We start from the raw sequence: 14600 nt of genomic DNA on the forward strand, positions 1-14600 counted from the left end.
CAAGCTTGTCAAGCAAGCTTTGCATTGCATTGCTCTATATAAGGGGAGGCTCCTCCCCCTTTCTAGAGGTTCAGCATTTTTAGAGACAATATATCTCTCTCTGGTATTCCCACTCTCTCTCTCTATATATATATATGTATTGTGCTTAATAGTGTCTCAAAGTGTATTTTCTCTTCACTTTTGCACTAAAACACCTAGTTAAACACCTTCACTCTTGGGCTGAGGTTCTTGGAGGTTGCATTTAAGTGATTTTGGCTTGGTTTTACCTCAGAAGTGGCTATTCTTGTTGTTCTTCAAGGGTGAGTCCTATTCCCCCTTTTAAAACTTTGTTTTGATTGCATACTTAGCCACCCTTGCATGCTTCTTTTGGCTTAACCTTCAACTACAAAAACCTTTGTTTTAAAGTGTTTTAAAAGGTTGTTTGAGGCCTTGTTTGAGTTAGGGGTGTCTATCACTCTTTTGTGCCTTATTTGCTTTTCTTTGTGCTACCTTTTAAAGCCCTTGAAGCTATCTCTTTTTGGCCTTCCTACCACTGAATTCCATGGGAATTTCAGTGGTGGAAATATGGTTTTGAGGTCCCATATGAGTGGGGGTTGTCCCCCTTCCTCTTCTCTTGTTTGCTTGTGTTGATGGCCCATCAAAATAGCATGTATTTCTATCTTCTTGAGGCTTTGTTTAAGCACTTTTTTGTGACTTTTTAGACCTTTCAGGACTCTATTTTTGGCTATCTTGGTCACCTCTTGCATGCTTCTTGTACTTGTAGTGTAATCCTACTTGTAGCCTTGCAAAGTAGCATGTCTTTCTAGCATGTTTTGGCTCCATTTCAGCATATTTTTAGCCATTATTTTCCATGTCGTAACTTTGTTTTTGGCTGTCTTGGTTGCCTCTTGCACGCTTCACACCCTTGTAGTGCAATCTTGCATACTAGTCTAGCTTACTTGATGTTTTGGCCTATCATTTTAGCATGTTTTGGCTCTGCTCCAGCAAGCTTTTACTCATGTTTTGCCATGCTTAAGCTCTGTTCTAAGTGGTTTTGGTCATGCATGCCTTGCTTTGTATAGCCATAGTGCAATCTTGTTCACTAGCTTTGAGTTTCAAAGGCTCAAGCATGCCATACTTGTGTTGCTTGCATGATACAACATCTTTTAGTATGAAATTTCAGTGCCTACATCTCTGCCATATTCTCATGCATATCACTCTTTGATTGTGTTCGGAGAGTTGTGCCTAGCTTGCCAGCCAATGCATGAGCATGTTGTTGTAGCTTTTGGTGCTTCATTTCTAGTAGGTTTTTGCCACTGTTTTGACATGCATGGGGTCTGTTTGGTGTTGGTTTAGTCCATCGAGCATTGCTTTGCATGATTCTAGTGTTGTGTCCTTCACTAGCTTTTAATGCTTAAGTGTTCTAGTATGTTGTGCATGAGTGTTTGCACGTCAGAGTCTTGTATTTCATGCCAAGATTAGCATGTTGTTTGCATGTCATGTTGCTTGCTTTGCATTGTGTTTAATCGGATGTTGTGTTGAACACAAGGTGGATTAGTTCATTTCATACCACTATGAAGTGAGCCAATCTCCCTTGGTCTCCATTGCCTTTGATCTCTCACGATAAGGGGATGGTCTAAGTGTCATGTTTGTCATGCATTTATTGAATTTGTACATGTTGGATCTTTGGCCATCATACATTGCGATGCTTGATTGGTGGTCTTGGATCCAGTAGTGCCTCTCCTTTGATGTTTTAAGGTGATATGGAGTGGCATGGTATGTACATACCCTTGGGAGACCCTCATTTTCCTCTGTTTTGTGCTCAATTGCAGCTTGGTATCACAGCACACCAGTGATCGGCACCCTCTCATTGTTGGCCGGCATTTCTTCATCTGTGGCCGGCAGTGTGCATCCTTGGCCAGAAGGGGGGTCGGCAGCAACCATTCATGGTCAGCAGGCCACTGGTGCACTCCCTAGCACTGTTTTGGTAAGTTTCAGCAGCAAGCACTGGAAGACACCCTGCAAGCAGAGCCTCTTGAGAGCAAATCAGAGAGCTTTTCGGGGCGAAAATCGAGCATGCAACATTCATTATTCCGAGGCAGAGTTGTGGCAGCCTAATTTATCTTCTTTTTCTTACTTAGTTGGTTTTGTAACTTAATTAATTTCATTAATTAGTTAAAGTTTTGTAATAATTAATTAGCTTAGCATAGTTAATTAGTTGGTTTGTCATAATTAGTTTAATTAGCGTAGCTAGTTACGTAAATTCGTTCGGACCCTCCGTTGAGAGGGCAAATGTTGTAATAAGTGTGTGTGTGTGTGTGCATGTCTTCCAACCCCACGTCTTTCTCCCTTTTATTTACCCGCTTTCAGTGGTTAGTTTTAAGGCATGTTTCAATTAGCATACTTATTGCTTTGCATACGTGCATCATTCATTCGTATTGGATGCACCGGGCTCGGCGCATCATTCAAACTGCATTGTATTTCAATATACTTACTTGAATACGTGTTTAACAGCATGTTATCGAGTGTTGCATTCATATGCCATCTTAGAATAGTCGAGCCTATGTTAGTTGCATTTTTGCGTGTATGGCATTAGGCATCTTAACATAGCTAGGATCATGCATATTTCTAACTAGTTTTCTTTCTTTGGTTCGGAGTACACTGTAAGTGTTTATGCTTTAGCATTCTTGCATGAGTGTAAGTGATTGCCATGTCAGCATGCTTGCCACGAGGCTATTTGCTTAAGTGCTAAACTGTATGAATGCCTGTGGATGAAGGTTTGATTGCTCGAATTGGAACAACTCGATGATTGTGAGTTTTAAGCCCACTTTGCAAAGTGGCAAAATCATATTTTCTAAGCCCACCCAGGGGTGGCAAATCCGCGCTTTAGCCTACTTGCGAGTAGCACTTTCAAACCATTTTCAAAAAACAAACATGAGTTGTTTTGTTCACATCTGCGTGATTGAGTCTATACTTGTATGCTGTGCGCATCACATAATAAGCTAGCTAATAAACCGGATTAAGAACACATGTGTTTTAAAAAACAATATATCATGTTAGTAGAGGCCGATCCTTTGATCGGGCGAGCGGGGGTGCTCATTTCATGACCTTCTCCCTTCGTACCCAAGTTCCCGAGCCAAGGCAACTTTGGTGATGACAGACACGTGGCCTTAGGCATGAGTCAGGGTTTCCTAAATTTCCCAAAACAAAATATTTGGGTGGCGACTTTGAAATCTGGCAAAGCAGTCCATGTTTGGCACTTTTTGATTAAAATCAATTTTCCAAAACGATTTGCCGGATTTGGACTCTTTGGTGATTTATCAGTCTTACATTGCACTTTGAGAGATTAGATTTAGAACCGTGACAAGAGTCTGAACTGTAGTAGCTAGAACTACAATTCGCGCCCTTGCGCGGGGAGCGGAGTTCCGGGCAGTCTACAGATAGGCCAACCACAAATTTCTTTGCCTCGGCGTCCTCAGTCCTGTATTTTTTTTTTTCCAGAGATTCCCATAACTCTTTTGTTGAGCTCTTGGCACAAAACACATTGTAGAGTGAGTCTGTCAAGCCATTGAACACATAGTTTCGGCAAAGATAGTCTCTCTGTTTCCATGTGTCAAGCGCCACGACTTTCTACCTATCTGGCTCATTCTCTGCCACAGCTGGAAGATCCTCGCTCAGAACCTTTGCAAGGTATAGCATGATCAAGTAGAATAGCATCTTTTGCTGCCATCTTTTGAAGTTCACCCTAGCAAATTGACTTGTAAAATGGAAGCAAAAATTTATGTGTTGAGACTTGACAGGAGGGTCTTAATTTATACACATATAGGGGAGAGAGGTGGACCCTCCAATCTTTATGGTTGGTCACTAATGCACCATTAACTTACCTCTATAGCTGGTCACTAATGAACCATTAACCTTTGTAATAATGCAGGAGTTGCAAACATATAATACACACTAATCCCACTACCTCTTTCATGAAACTAACTTCATGAGGTAATTTCTCATTCAATTCTCAATGGTTTTTGGGCATTCGTTTTGTGGTGTAAAGATCTCATTGCCAAGTTTCTAGGCCCACTTGGACCTAACACAATTGATGGTTAGGACCCACTTTAATATTTAATTAAAGTCACCAAAAGCTCATTTTTTTCAACAATCCCCCACATGAAAAAAAGTTGACCGAATGACTCAACAAACAGACACCGTTCAACAATCACTGCTGGGAAAATGACTTTTAGCGGCGTTTCAAAAACGCCGCTATATGTCTGAAAAACGCCGCTAATTCCTTTAGTGACGCTTACTACCAAACGTCGAGGACGCGGCCGTCGCTGTAAGTTTATGGCGCTTTAAAAGCGTCGTAAAATTAGTATAGGCGGCGTTTTTATAAACGCCGCTAAATGTGGCAGTCAACGGTAACATGACGTCACATAAGCATTAGCGACGCTTCAAAAACGTCGTAATAGATTTTTTGTTATTTTAAAAATATAACTATAGTGGCGCTTTGAAAAACGCCGCAATAGATTTTTTTTTTTTTTTTTTTTTTTTTGAACTACTAATTTTGTGAGATTAACTTCAAAAATATACCTGTAAAATAGCAATAATGAATAAAACTTTGTATAAACATATATTTATGTGAGATTAATATTCCCTCACATCTATAATAGTACCCCATACAACATCCTTCAAGAAAAAAATCCAATAAGTTCAATCCCAAAAAATAAAATGAGAATAATTTAAAGATAAAAGTGAAATTAACAGTTGAATAATAAAAAGTAATAGTGCCTAAGGCAAATAGGGTTGGGAAGAAGTTATAATGATTTCCACTACTCAAATCAATACCATAAATTAGGACAGATAACATTTGTCATTGGGTCTAAAAGTTGTGTTTAGCCAAGAAATAATTATGCCTTCATATTCATTGGGTTAGACACAAAGCATCAAGCATTAATGTCCAGATTTTCTAATCAATGTCTCCAAATTTTCAGAGTTGAACAGAGTATTAATAATACACATCAAATATTACCCTTCCTGCATAAAGCAAGAACCACCATACTGCTAGAAATTTATTTTTTCACCCCAAGTCATGCACCTATACCATGGCTTCTGAAGCATTTGGAATCTCTGCCATAATCATGTGCTCATTTGAAAGACCAGCATCGTCACCTTTTGTACAGCCAACCTGCTCACAGAGAGAGAGAGAGAGAGAGAGAGAGAGAGAGAGAGGATGAACTTATACTAATGGTAAAACTAGGAGGTTCAATCATGGTAAATCAACAATAAAATTCTGCTCTCAAAGAGTTTATCTTGCAAAGCATTTTAAGCAAAAAATAATAATGAGCAAGAAACAAAGCATGAACTGATAACATACATAATTTGCACTTATTAGTGGATAACATCTATAGGAACACAATGGATCCCATGATATGTACGTACCAAAGCTACATACCTCAGATGGAGTGAACAGAGCACACACTTGATCAGTTATATTCAATAAGGATGCTTCCTGCCAAATTGAAAATTTGGTAAGTAAGGTACCCACCAAATTATTATGTTAAAACCAATATATTAAAGGTAAACCAACCATAATAATGAGAGAAGCTTGAAAAGACATTTGAAGGTAATTAAGTGACCAAAACATATAGTTGTGGTTTTTGACAGTTTACCAATTCCAATTTGTTAACACAGATGCATTACCCACTTCTTAATAAGCTAATACATCTGGGTGTCAGAATGCAACTTAATAGAAAAATAAGGTTGTATTCAGAGTACAAGGCTCCAACTTATGAAGCTGATTCCCATGGGTTTATGCCACTAGCCCGGGGACATATAATTTTTTATCCATGACATCTAAGCATGCAGTTTAATGCCACTATTTTTTTACGACGACCATTAGTAAATCAAGTAATTCAATGGTTTCCGACAAGGATTTAAAGTATACATCATCATGTGATTTGAATCAGCAACATGCAAAAATCAAATGAAAAGCATTAAAAAGAGAGTAATACTCTGCTACGTACTTAATGATAGTACCAAGCCATATGTATGACAACTCAGGTCAGTGTCAAATGATAACCTCACATACAGTAACCAAGAACTCTTTTCAAGGAAACCCTTTACCTAGTTGCCTCCGTGTTTTCATGAGCATACAATAGATGTCATAAGTTACTAGAGTTCAAGCATCCAAATTGAAAATTAAAAAAAGCAAACCTCAACTACATGAGAGTGAGAGAAAATATGTCAATGTGTGAAACTATGTGTAATTCTTTAGGTATAACCTATGCTGAGATGTACCTATGCTGAGAATTACCTATTCTTTAGGTAATTCTTTAGGTATAACCTATCACTTGCACGACTTTCACTGGTTACTGCAAAATCTTGATTGCACCCTGTTCCAAGATTTTCCCTCCCACTTAACAGCCCCATGCCAAATACTACTGCACTAGCTGACGCCCAAGGAATCTATTTCATGATTCATGGCAAAGAAAAAGAGATGTATAAGAATAATGAATTCTAAAAGCAACGGAATTTTTTTTATAAAAATGTAATATCACAGTTAGTGTGATGCAATCGGCCTTTTGATGGAATGAAACAATTTCAGGGGAAACTTGATCCAAACAGCATTTATGGTAATGAGGCAATAGATAGAACAATTGGCTGAAACTCGCAATGAATTATCATCACTAAAGCTAACCATTTGCAAAAGTGAATAGAAGGTAAAGTAGAATGCGGCCCACCTGAGTTGCCTTTATTGCATACACATCCGGGTGGTAATCCTCATTAAACAGTTGTGGAAACTTGTCTCTGGTTCTGGCCCCCAGATTATACAGTTCATCTTCTCCTTCGCTAATTAATTCACCACCCTTGTGAGCTTCCTTTGCCAAGGAGATTTCCATCCCCGAAACCAGACAGGAACTTTCTGCAAAGCCAACTTCTGCTCTTTTGCATCTTGTAGAAGAACTTCCATATGCATGGCTAAATCATTTAACTCTTTTAACTTTTCCTTGGTTGGAGCACGAGTTCCATGCCTTGCCTGGGATACCAAAATTTTGACTAATGAAAAGTATTCTTTTTATATAACACTCAGTATAACACAACATTGCAATCTGAACATACCATAATGGCAGCATTGAAAGACTCCGTAGAACCCTTGACAGAAAATATGCAAGGAACAAGATTTTTTTGCAAATTGCATAAACACAAACCAAACAATTTTCAGCTTTCCAACAAAGCTTTGGCCAATTTTCAAGTGTCCAAAACATAGACATACATATTTTTTAAAATGTCCAGAGCATACATGCTAGCTAAGAAAACAATTGTAACAAGTGGCACATTTTGACAGAAATACAAAGAAGGCACTGGGAGGCCTCTTAGGCTTGTTGGGGTTTTTCTTAGCAAACTTTCCCTTCTTGGCTTGACTTTTGCCACCCTTATCTGCCTTAGTGGCAGCCTTTCTCTTCCTGACCTTTCTGAAAAGAAGAGATATATATGATCTGTTATTATAATATTCCTGTTACCACTATATCCACCATTAAATATAACGATTAAATAAACAAGTATAGTAAATAAAAAAAGTAGAGCTGGAGACAGATGCTTACCGCCATGGCTGGTGGCAGTCCCCCAAGAACATCACCAAGCCCTCCAGTTTTGCTCCATGGACCCACCTCAGCTCCCACAAAAACAATGTTCATCCCACTTCCATATATAATGGCGCTTGATGGTCTATCATTCTCAGTTTTGGGACCATTTTTATTACTGGCATGCTTGGCAATTGCTTTCGCGTTCTTTTTCATTTGTAGCATGTCCAACTTGTTCAAAGATCTTAATCCATTGTGAGTCATGGTTTGTCTCTTCAGGCCAATCTGACCCAAGTTTGTTATAGTTTCTCCTCCACATGGTTTGTCTCTTTAGTATTTTATTACTGGCATGGTTTGTCTTTTTAGTATTTATAGCAAAGAGTCTATGAATTTCAAGTTCCTTAAGCAATGAGAAGCAGATACAAAGTAATAATTAGGGACACTTTCATGTTTTCCATTCTTGCGTCGTCAAGCCGTTGTCATTGAGCAGTGAAATAAATAATCCTTTCACATTCAATTATGTAATTTCACATCAAGTGTATTGCGTGTGTGTGTGTGTCCACTTGAGAAGTATGAATTCAAAATGTATCCCCTTAGCCAAAATTGGGATTTGAACCTTCCACTTCTTCCCCACTGGATTGGCAGGAGATAACACCAAGATAATAGCTGGTGGCTACAGGTTTATAAGTCATCAAGAAGGAGGAGGAGATACTCCTTAGAAATTAAAGCAAAATAACCAACATTCCAATTGATGACATGTATTGCACAAAGCTAAACCAAAACAAAGCCTTGCCAAGATGTACTGCTTGGAAACAATTGAATTTCAGGACATCTGGAGGAAAACTAATAAAACAGAAAAACAAAACTCGTAGTTTAGTGAAAGATTTGTGTGGGTTGTGCAATTTTGATAATGGTCTAATCGAACAGCTTTCTCATAATGAATAAGTAAATCCAAACTGATTTGATTAATCATTTTTTAAAATAGAACCAACCAATTTTTAACTTTAATTTCCCCCTCATGAATAGTTTACACCAATGAACATCTCCACCTAATCCCATTTCATTGACTATGCAAGAAAAATAACCTTTGCAAATACACCAAATCCTGGCCTGTTTTTCTGTATATAATATTTAAGTTCAATAGACCACACAAAAGGTACACAACTATTGTGGGAGACACACACCTCAACATATAATAATACCTTTGTATAGCTAGAAAGAGATGGACCATCCTTTGCAAGGCTAGAAAAAGAAACATGGAAGAGAAGAATGAGAAGATGAAGAAAGTGAAGAAGATGAAAATGAATTTCTCACAATTGTACAAAGTCCATTATTCAGTTGCTTGAGAAGACGAGAATAGTTTGGCTACTCAAGTAACAAAACTACTATCAGAAGACAACAATGAATTAAAAATAATAGTAATAATAATAAGAGAATGAATAATAAATCTTTACCACGGTGGTCCTATTTGCCTCATCCATCAATGATGCACCATCAAGCATTTCTTTAATGCCAATTCCCTAAAATAAGAATCTATTGTAAATAATTGCATAGTCCTGAAGTAGAAAAGATGACACATTGAATTCTGCATATAAGGACAACTTACCTGAAGCGCTGCTGAAGTAGAAAAGTCTCTTAGGAGGCATATGGAAGACAAAACATGCAAGACTGACACTAACAAAAATTAACTTAACAGACAAGGCAGACCAGAAAGATTGTCAAACACCTGTAATTGGTGTTTTAGGGAGGGGACAATCAGTGGATTCATCTACTATTTGCTTCTTTTACCCTTCAGCCCCATCTCCAGGTTCAATAACTGAATGATTGCTACATTTTTGAATGAGGGATTCCTGGGTCTGAACTATCAAAGGATGCCTATGACATACTTCCCTATCAGATACTATGACAATTCAGTAAACAAGTAACATTTCAAAGCCAAAACAAACCAAACTATGTCTTGTGTCCCAATAAAATGAGGTCGGACACATGAATGCTTTTCAATTATACTTTTGTGAGCTTCCACTGCTTGTATTTTATGTGACAAAGCTTATTGGATGGTGTTGAACCTATAGGACACATTTTTTAGTTCTGAAGTCATGTTCTATTGCCACTAGAGGATTAAAAAAATTATCAAGTTAAAATAGAAATACACTTAAATACATGGGCACTATTGGCTTAAGGGGGCTAGATCCATGAAAGGGAAGTGACTTCTATGTATTACTCTCTGGAGATTTTAGTTGCTCTGAGGCAATACTTGAACAGTTCTAAATGACAGCATCATGTATCTTTGTAAGAACAGAGCAATACATCCTTTCTCGAATTCATTTTCTAGCAAGAGGCTGCAGTCAACCATTCTTTAAGCTTGCAAGAACTAACCATAAAAAGGCATCAAATATACTGATTGGCAAAGTTACAAACCTTCATACTTAAAAAGACCAAAAATTAATTTAACAGTCACTTAAGAGTAGACACTTCGAAAAATAATTTAACCCTTCACCATGAGGTAGTGGTGTTGTCCAGGAATAAGAGTCCACTTAGAAAAGGAAAAAATTGACATTACGTACCATGGAGAATATCATGAAGAGATCCATTCGAAGCATACTCATATGCAAGGATTCGGATACCGCAATCACCAGAATAACCAAGAAGCTCAACAACATTTTCATGTTTCAGTCTTGATACCATTGAAACCTGTTAAGTCATAAAGAAACTGATAAAAATTTTGTACCAAAGTTGTCTGTTATTTCCTTCAATTCATCCACTGTTAGAGTGCAACCCAAATATCTAATGACCTTGATATTACTGTTCTTGCTTACTTAAATTTATTTTTTTACAAGAAAATCTGGATCATATACAGATGACAATGATCATCACTGAAGAACAAACAATAAAACTATTTAAATAAATCTTCTTAGCTACCTATTTAAAGAGGAAACACAGAGAGTGAAAGAAAATACATAAATCTTCTTAGCTACCTATTTGTAGAACAAACAATAAAACTATTTAAATAAAATACAGTTACAGATCAAAACCATTAAAGCTGACAACCTGAGAGAACTAAAACAAATAAAAGAGCTATAGATCCGATACCTAAGAAAAACAAAAACATAGATCGAAATCAAAATCATCCAAAACAAGTTTGAGTCAGACCAATAAAAGAGAAGAGCACCTAGATCAACAATGGAAATCGAAATCCTAAGCAACTGTTTCAGTCAATCGAATGAAATCAAGCTAATAGAATGTAAATCAAAACAGATCTAGATTGCTACTGTGTAGCCATAAAAATCTCTGAATCACGAGTGAACACAGCGAGTACAGATTGAAAAGCTCTTTCAAAAAGATCCACTGCATTTTTTAAGTGCCGTGTAGAACGAAACCCTAGATAAATGAAAATCAAGGGAGATCGAACAATCTTGAAGAAAATTGGTCAAATCAAGGGAGATCGAGCAATATCGAAGAGAGGTCGAGTAATCTCGAAAAAAATTAGTCAAATTGAGTGCACAAAACAAGATTTCAAAATAAAAAAAACAACGAAAAACGATTGAGAAAAAAGATCTAAGGTTTTGATCTACAATAGACTTACTTGAAATCTTCATCATCAGTTGCTTCGTCAATATCTACAAAGAGAGCTTCATTCGTGCCATTTTAGAGAGAGAATAATGTTGGAGAAGGAGAGAGAGAGGGGTGAGGGTAATGAATCTGTGACTGTGATGTTTGGAAAAAAAAGTGATATTCTAGGTTTGAGTGGCAGAGGTTTATTTATTTATTTTTTTTAACTCATTAATTAATTGGTAAGGTTAAGCAGCGAAGGCAGGCGTCTTGGAAAACGAGAAATAAAGACGTTTTCAAAAAACGTCTTTTTTTAACCGCCGCCATAATGAATTTTTCTTGTAGTGAATAATGACTCGGAGACAGAGTACAATGGACTAACCCCGACATTAGAGAATATAGGTTTTGGCTTTGAACCTCTCATAGTGAAAACCTATCGAGTTTACTGGTTAATCAGTGAATATTACATCTTGAACTGCTTTGCCGTTTATGTAAACTGAGACAATAGATCTCACACTAGAATTACTCCTACCACCATTATGTTATAACTGGTGTGCCCTATATGGCACTGAGCAGTAGCCTGGTTCAGCGAGTGGTTTCATAGAATTTTGGTCTTTCCAATTCTTTTACTCACATAGGTGAGAGAAGAGGAGCCTCTATCCTTTATGGTTGGTCACAATGCACTATATTATTTAAGCAATTTTCTTGAGATTTAGTAGTGGTTACTTGCCAATTTTTTAAGCAAGGTTGTTTGTTTGGCATATAAAAAGTGTTTTTTTTTTTTTTTTTTTTTTTTATATCTTTGTTGTAGCAATTTTTTATATTGCTTGTGTTGTTAGCAATTTTATTCTAATTGCTTGTAAGTTTGGAACTGGTTTGTTTTAACCTAGTTCATCCCTTGAAAAATTTAATTCTTAAAATTGTTTATCACGGACTAGGAGTCAACATGCTCTTGAAAGTTTTGTCAAAAAGTTAATTGGGTTTTAAGTGGGACCGGTGTGACCTCTCCAGCCTTCCTGGAAACATTCTAAACCATGTTCGATTCTAGGGTAAGTGGTGAGACTAGTTTTTGAATTAAATTTCCAATTATGGGATTTTCTAAGGGTTAAGTTTAATTTCTGGAAACACATAAAGTGATATTCTGTTGTATTTTTCAAAAATAGCAACTGTCACCAATGATGGTGTTACTGCTAATGTTGGTGGGGATCTGAACCCTGGGACAACTGACTTGCCAACCGCAATTGTGACCTCTACGGTCAACCCTGGTGTTACTCTGGCTGTTCCGGGAGGACTGCTCACTCACTATGAGCACCCAGAGAAATTTTCTTGGGTGAAATTCAAGAGATGACAGCAAAAGATGCTATTCTACTTGACCACGTTGAACCTTACAAAGGTTTTGAGTGAGGATCCTCTAACCGTGGCAGAGAATGAGCCAGACAGACAGAAAGTCATGGCACTTGACACATGGAAGCAGATAAACTATCTTTACTGAAATTATGTGTTCAACAGCTTGGAAGACTCACTGTATAGTGTGTTTTGTGCCGAGAGATCATCAAAAGAGTTAAGGGAATCTATGGACAAAAAGTACAGGACTGAGGATGCGGGGGCAAAGAAATTTGTGGTTGGCCAATTCATGGACTTTAAAATGGTAGATTCAAAAACTGTGATAAGCCAAGTCTAAGAGTTCTAAGTGATTTTTGCATGAAATTCATGCCGATGGGATGCCTTTGAACGAGTCATTCCAAGTTGCTGTGGTCATTACTTCCTAGTGGTTGGAATGACTTCAAGAACTACTTGAAGCATAAGCGCAAGGAAATGTCAGTTGAAGACCTAATTGTCCGACTCCGAATTGAGGAGGATAATAGAAAGAAATGAGGGAGTACCTCCTTAGTGAAAGCCAATGCCATTGAGCATGACAGATCTTCTGGGGTGAGGAAGAAGCCTCCTATGAGCAAGGGTTCAAAGCTAGGGCCAAGGGGTGGTGTTGCAAAGAAGCTGGCATACAAGCCGCAGGAACTTGGTTATCGGTTCTTAGGGAAGTGCTACAACTATAGTAGCGAGGGGCATCGGGCCTGTGACTGTCGCAAGTAGAAGAAGCCGTACAAGACCAAACCTCGTGCTCACATGGAAGATATGAAAGAGCCTCCCATGTTGAGGATGACATGCATTTGTCTGCCGTTGTCTCTGAGGTGAATTTGGTGGGTTCAAACCCAAGAGAATGGTGGATTGATACTAGGGCTACACGCCACATCTGCTCTGAGAAGAAGCTGTTTACAACATTTGAGCCGGTTACAAACGGTGAGAAGTTGTTTATGGGAAACTCTACTACCTCCATTGTTGAGGGGAAAGGAAAGGTGGTCCTGAAGTTAACCTCAGGAAAGGATCTGACCTTGAATGAAGTCCTGTATGTTCCAGACATTCGTAAGAATCATGTCTTGGGGTCTCTTCTCAGCAAACATGGTTTTCGCATGGTCTTCGAGTTCGACAAGGTTGTTCTGACCAAGAGTGGAGTGTATGTGGGTAAGGGATATATGTTGGGGGGTATGTTCAAACTCAATGTAATGACTATTATCCCAAAGATGAATAAAACTGCATCTTCTTTTGCTTACATGCTTTAGTCTTCCAATTTGTGGCATGGTAGACTAGGACATGTGAACTTTGAATCTTTACATAGATTAATCAAGTTAGATCACATACCATCTTTTAAGATTAATCCAAAACACAATTGTGAAACTTGTGTTGAAGCAAAGTTGACAAGATCTTCGTTTCATTCTATTGAAAGAAGTTCAGAGCCGTTGGACTTAGTGCATTGTGATGTGTGTGACTTAAAGTTTATACGATCACGTGGTGGCAATAAGTACTTCATCACTTTTGTTGATGATTGCACTAAGTATTGTTATGTCTATTTGCTCAAAAGCAAAGATGAAGCTATTGACAAATTTGTTCTTTATAAGAATGAAGTTGAGAATCAATTAGGCTGCAAGATTAAGGCTTTAAGAAGTGATCGTGGTGGTGAGTATGAATCACCATTTATTGAGATTTGTGCTTAATCCGGGATTATCTACCAAACCACGGCGCCTTATTCTCCTTAGTCAAATGGGATAGCTGAGTAGAAGAATAGGACGCTAAAGGAAATGATGAAATGTAATGTTAATAAGTTCTGGATTGCCATAGAATATGTGGAGGGAAGCAATTCTCTCCGCAAATTACATTCAGAATAATGTACCCCGGAAGAAGGTGGGCAAGACCTCGTATGAGTTATGAAAAGGCGTTAAGCCTTCTTATAAATTCTTACAAATGTGGGGGTGTCTTGCAAAAGTGGCGATACGTACACCCAAACGGGTTACGATAGACCCGAAATCCGTGAGCTGTATATTCATTGGTTATGCATATAAGAGTAGTGCATATCGGTGTAGCACGCCCGCGTGGGGCCTTCGCTACAGTTCGGACTCGATTTGTGTCGCGGTTCTTAATCTTGAACCAAAGAGTCCAAATCCGGCA

The 14600-nt window shown here is 38.0% G+C and overlaps 2 long non-coding RNA genes across 3 annotated transcripts; both read right to left on the minus strand.

Moving 5' to 3' along the window:
• Window positions 1–5093: 5093 nt before the first annotated feature.
• On the minus strand, window positions 5094–6363 carry LOC114292122 (uncharacterized). 2 transcript variants are annotated; one of them, XR_014350701.1, is made up of 3 exons: window positions 6284–6363; window positions 5423–5479; window positions 5094–5155 (listed from the first exon to the last, which is right to left on the minus strand). It is a non-coding gene; the product is annotated as an uncharacterized LOC114292122 (long non-coding RNA). The 2 variants fall into 2 exon arrangements; XR_014350700.1 differs by having other exon boundaries at window positions 6268–6344.
• A 1677-nt stretch (window positions 6364–8040) lies between these two features.
• Window positions 8041–11299, minus strand: LOC145807541 (uncharacterized). Its single transcript, XR_014350702.1, has 3 exons — window positions 11134–11299; window positions 10115–10241; window positions 8041–9070 (listed from the first exon to the last, which is right to left on the minus strand). It is a non-coding gene; the product is annotated as an uncharacterized LOC145807541 (long non-coding RNA).
• Between the last annotated feature and the right edge of the window lie 3301 nt (window positions 11300–14600).

Source organism: Camellia sinensis, chromosome 14 (assembly GCF_055761805.1).
Source record: "Camellia sinensis isolate YWXY chromosome 14, ASM5576180v1, whole genome shotgun sequence".
NCBI lineage: Eukaryota > Viridiplantae > Streptophyta > Magnoliopsida > Ericales > Theaceae > Camellia > Camellia sinensis.